Source organism: Nicotiana attenuata, unplaced genomic scaffold, assembly GCF_001879085.1.
Source record: "Nicotiana attenuata strain UT unplaced genomic scaffold, NIATTr2, whole genome shotgun sequence".
Taxonomy (NCBI): Eukaryota; Viridiplantae; Streptophyta; class Magnoliopsida; order Solanales; family Solanaceae; genus Nicotiana; species Nicotiana attenuata.
Window position 1 is genome coordinate 23182 of NW_017674901.1, and position 5695 is coordinate 28876.

A 5695-nucleotide genomic window follows, 5' to 3' on the forward strand; every position below is an offset into this window, starting at 1 on the left:
ACTGTATACTTACTAGGACATATTGTTTATGTACTCATACTACACTTCTGTACTTAATTGTATATGATCTGAGGCAGGTGCATCTAGCTACCCGTCCGGCGCGCATTCTTGATACTTGATCGAGATTTCACGGTGAGCTGCCCCTTCTAAGCCGTTCAGCAGCATGCCGGAGTTTCTCCTTTTGTTATTACTGTCTATTCTATTTCAGGCAGTAGGATAGTTATACTTTTGTACATTCTACTAGTTTCCCTCATACTTGTGACACTAGAACTTGGCACACACATTGGGTTGTAAAAAATTATATTCATGATTTCCTCTAGTGGTTCTTGCATTGGTTGCCTTGAAATTTCATTAAGTACTAAATGCTTAAATTTAAGTAAAACTTGTGGTTGGAAATTCTTAAATAAAAATGGAAATCACTAGCTTGTTCACAGTTAGCTTGTCTAGCGGCGGATGTTGGACGCCATCACGACCTGATATGGAATTGGGTCGTGACATCATTTGGCAAAAAATATCTAAGGTCCGTTTCTTAACTTGTTCTTGAATAATATAAATTTTGATTTTTGTGCATTTATATGTGAATGAATGAAGTTCTGCTTCTCTGAGTGTGTTGTTGTTTTTCATTTAACCTTCATGCCTATTTGATGCTTATATCACAATTATCTAGAACTTGCATGATTAAATTGTTGTTTAACGTAGGCTGTTGCATCGGTTAATTAAGAATGAATTTGGGTTTGAGTTGATTCTATACGTAAATGAGTTGTTGTGACAATTTCGTCCGTTATTAGAAGCGAACGGTGAGTTGGGGTCGAGTTGATAAAATTGGAAAAGGTTTCGGTAGAGGAGGTTGATTTGAAGTTAAAAAGAAATTGGGCTTGAGAGAGTTTTCTATTATTTTACTTATGTTTTTGTATAATTTAATAGTTAGGAGCATGCTTAGGCCGTCATCACTTCGGTAGGCAAGCTTTAGGACTTTATGTCGTAGTTGAGGTTAGAGGTTGTCCCCTTTAGTTTATTATTTTATCCGGGGGATGCCCCGAGTAGGTTGTAAATTTTTTACCCAGGGAGTGCCCCGAAGTACATGTAATTAAAAGGCTAGAGACAGACATCATCGAGGAAGTGTAGTTTAGGATATTTAGTACTTTTATTTTTCTTTTTCTTTTTCTTATTAAATTTTTGTTTTCTTTTATTTAGATGGGGATAGCCATGAGCCTCGTTATTTTCTTTTCGTGCGTTCTAGCCTCAATTAGAGTATTCTTAAAATCCGACTTGCTCATGTATGCAACCGTACTAGTTACAGGACTCGAGGAATGCCTAACACCTTCTCCCCGAGTCAAATGAACCCCTTTTATCTAGAATCTCCGGTGTAAACTGTTTTAAGAGTCAAATGTGTTTTGAAGGAAAATTATTATTTTAAAAACGGTGACCTGGCATATCGAAACCAAATTTCAGGTGGCGACTCTGAAAATCCTTCGAAACGCAATCTTTTTGTCAATTTCAAATTGAAAACCTTTTGAGCTTCAAAAACCACTTTATTTATTTAAAGGGTTTAAGAGTGAAAAAAAGGGGTGTGACAGTCTTAATGACTCTGCTGGGGAGTTGCAGGTTCAAGCTGATACTATGACCTGGTTGGCTTTTTAAAATATTCGGTTGAGGTTTTTATATTTTTTTATTTGCTTTATTTGATTTTTATTTTGTTTATGTTGTTTTATTATTTTTTTAGTTGCTTATGTGTTTATAATTTTTCCTTTATGTGTTATTGCTTTATAACTGCGATCATTTGTATAACCCTGAGTCAATTCTTTCTGCAACAAGTCTCGTAGTACGTGTCGCGTACACGAACTCTTTGTTGAGTCATCCGTATTGTAGGAAGGGAGGCCATCGGACATACGGAGTGGGTGGAAAGCTTGAGCAGCCACTATCGATCATACGCTCCCCCGAATTGCCTTGTTAGTTAACCCGAAACGTAGGTCAGCCTTTAGGTCATTTTTATTTGTATCATATCACTATGACCTAGCAGGGCCCGGTCCTAGGTATCGTGTCCTTTGTAGGAAGCCGGTCCAAATTGTGTCAAATGGGCCGCTGACCCAATAAGACATTCAGTCCCTATGTGCTACATGCTGCATTCTTTTAGGGTAAATGGGTAATTTGGCGGACCAATGTGACAGAAAAGAGTGTGAAGTATAAAATGAAGAAAGTAGGGTCCATTCACATTTTTCTTTCACGGTTTTCCCACAAAATTAAAAAAGAAAGAAGAGAAAATCCAAAAAGATTTTACATTTTCCATCATTTTCAAAAAAGACAAAAAATATGTTTTCTCCAAATCAGTTTTTTTTTTAAAATTTTATTCTATATCTAATCTTCCCAAACTACGCATACCTGATTCTCGTTTTTCGGGGCGAGATACATAGGCAGCCCACATAGGGTCCGGTCTTCCTAGTGAGTCTTAAGTTCTTGGCTTTGGAGGTCGTAATCTTGCATGTCTAGCCACGTTTGGCCACATTGGTCATGTTGCAAAATAGGACTATTTTCTCAAAATGTCTTGTTATCCCATGTCTTAGAACCCTAAGTCCAGAACAAGGTGTCCTCTCATTTTTAAGGTCTATTCCTGTTGAATTTGCATGTCTAGTCACTTTTGGCCACATCGGCCATGCCTACAAAATGGGGCCATTTTCGCAAAAGTGATTCAGTGACCCATGTCTTAGAATTTTGAGTCCGCAACTAGGTGTCATATTAGTTTAAATTCTGTCCTTGTTGAATTTGTATCTCTAACCGCGTTTGGCCATATCAGCTATTTTGGCAAATGGGTCATTTTTGCAAAGTAATTTCTAGGGCCATGATAGTTGGTAGTTTGAAGCCATATAAGCCTTAGTGAGGTATTTCCATGTCTTAGAGGTCACCTTTTTTGAGTTTGCACTAATAGCCACCCTTGGCCACGTAAGATATTTTGCAAAAATAGCCCAAACATGTCTTGCATGTGTCCAATAGGAGGTGTTGTGGCGTCGCATAGTGTCTTGAGTCACTAACTCTGTTTATTCTTATTCTTCTCATTCAGGTATGGATTCATTTACCAGATCTAGAGCATGACAGACGCCCCAGGACCATCTTAGTCAGGACCGTTGCTTTCAGGAGCTATTTGAGGAGACTTTTTATATTTTTGAGTCTGTTTTGTCTTTTATTTTATATGTTTCTGTTTTGTCTTTTATTTTATATGTCTTATCCACTAGTATTGATTCTTTTAGGTGGTGTCACAGTTTGTAGTAATATAGTTGAGTTTGTCGAGTCTCTCGTTATCGTACTTCCTGTTTTGTATTTGAAAACCAAAAAAAAAAGTTATAAATGAAAAATCCAAAAAGATTTTTATTTCTAGTTTATTTTGTCTATTACTTTTCCAGAACTACGCTTGGTCTGATTCATGTGGAACATGATATGTAGGCAACCTACATCGGGTTTGATCGAATCATTTTTAAAAATTAAAATAATAAAAAAAATAAAGTTGTGGGATGTGATAAATGAGAGGAAAGCAAAGAGTGACAATCAGAAAGAAAAAGAGGGAAGACGATGAAAAACCAAGGAGTGAAAAAAATGAATGAGGAGGAAAAGGGGCAAGAAGAGTGAACTTGGGATGATGCCAATATGACGTGCGTACCCTCGAAGTCATTTTAGAACCGATAACTGTGACTAGGTGCATTGCACATAATGTGAGATTATCTTATGTTAAATACCTTAACGCTAACGTGATGAATTCATTTTGTTCCTCTTCGTTATCTTCACTATAGCAGAAGGGTGGTTGGTTTGTGGTTCTTAAACTGGTAACTCTTCCCTACAATTAAAGTCAAAAGGCAATGGCAGATGATAACGGAATTGAGTTGGTTGATACTGATGCCCAAATGCAATTGTCTGAACGAGACACTGGGTTGGTTGAAGAGGTAAGGATGTTAAGATGACACATGGCAGACATGTATCAGGCTTGGATGACTGGGAAGGCACCACCCCTGCCATCACCTAGCTTTCTAGATGCTACCCTCACCCAAGCTCCAGTCACAGTGTCAGATGATCCACCATATTCTCCAGATTTTCCCGCTTATCATAGCTTTCCTAACCTTCCTAGTAGCTTCATCGTTCGTCCTCCGACTACATTCCCAAAAATAGCCCTCCTGCCATATCCACTATCCCCACTTCTCAACAACCTTTCTTTCACAGATCCAACAGTGAACACCAGTTCAAAACTCATGATACCTAATACTACTCCTTAGAATTGGCCCACCAGGTCCCAGACTCATACAATCATAGCCCTCGGAATGAGCCTCATGTTAAAAATGAAAAGTTCACAGAAAAAGAAGAGCGAGATAAGATATCCAGAAAGCTGAAAGGTATAGAACAATCCTTAAAGAACATGCAATGGACGGGAAATCAGATTAACTGTCTTACAATGACTTGTGTATGTTCCCTAATGTTCATCTGTTCGCGGGGTTTAAAATGCCAAAAATTAAATTGTATGACGGGCGTGGAGATCCAGTAGCCCATCTGAGAGGTTATTACAGTGAAATGAAAAGTGTTGACGGGAAAGATGATTTGTTGATGGTGTATTTCAGTGAGAGCATGAGTGGGGCAGCCTTGGAATGGTATACTCGTCAAGATGTCAGTAAATGGTATGCATGGGATGACATGGCTCAAGATTTTATTCGACACTTTCAGTACAATATAGATATTATCCCGGATCGCTCCTCACTATCTAAGATGGAAAAGAAACCCGACGAATGTTTTAGAGAGTTTGGGTTCAGATTGAGGGAACAAGCTGCTCGGGTCAGTCCCCCGATTGATGAAGAAGAAATGGTTGAGCTTTTCCTACAAGCTCAGGGACCCACCTACTTCAGTCATTTGATCCCGGCTTTAGGTAAACCTTTCAATGATGTGGTAAAAATGAGGGAGATGGTAGAAGAAGGAATCAAGTTAGGCAAAATCATGAGCTACTCTGCATTGAAAGATACTATAGAAGACATTCAAAACATCTCAGTAAGTTTGGGTGGAAGAAAGAGAAATAGAAAAGATGTTGTTGAGCCCCGCCAACGACAAGATCCAGTGGAGGTTCCTGTTCAACGCTTTTAGCCTCAATATCGACCCCTATCCTCGTACTCTAGATAACCTTCCCCAGTGCTACTTCTCTCCACAAAATCCCCAAATTCATACCTCACCTTCCAAAACTATATCCACAATGCACTGCCATACGTTCCACATCCACAAGACCTGCAATGGCCTACACCACCTCCACAGACGTCTTACCCACCTCTACAATCATATCAACCACCTAACCGTAAAACGGTTCCAACCAGGGTCGGAGTACAAAATAAAAAGGCAGCAACAAAGGAAAAGTCTTCATTCCTATTAGAGAATCATATGCCAGTTTATTCCAAAAGTCGAGACAATTGGACATGTTGAAGCCGATTTAGATAAAAATGTTGAACCCCCTTCCAAAGAATTTTGATTATTATCAAAGGTGCGCATATTGCTTTAATGCCCCGGGGCACAACATAGAGAAGTGTTGGAATTTGAAATGAGCAGTCCAGAAGCTTATTGATGCAGGTGACATTATCGTGCAAAATCCAGATGCAACGGATACTAGGCAAAGTCCACTGCTTGTTCATAATGAGTAGCATATGGTGGGCATGATTTGTATTGAAAATGAACATGAGAA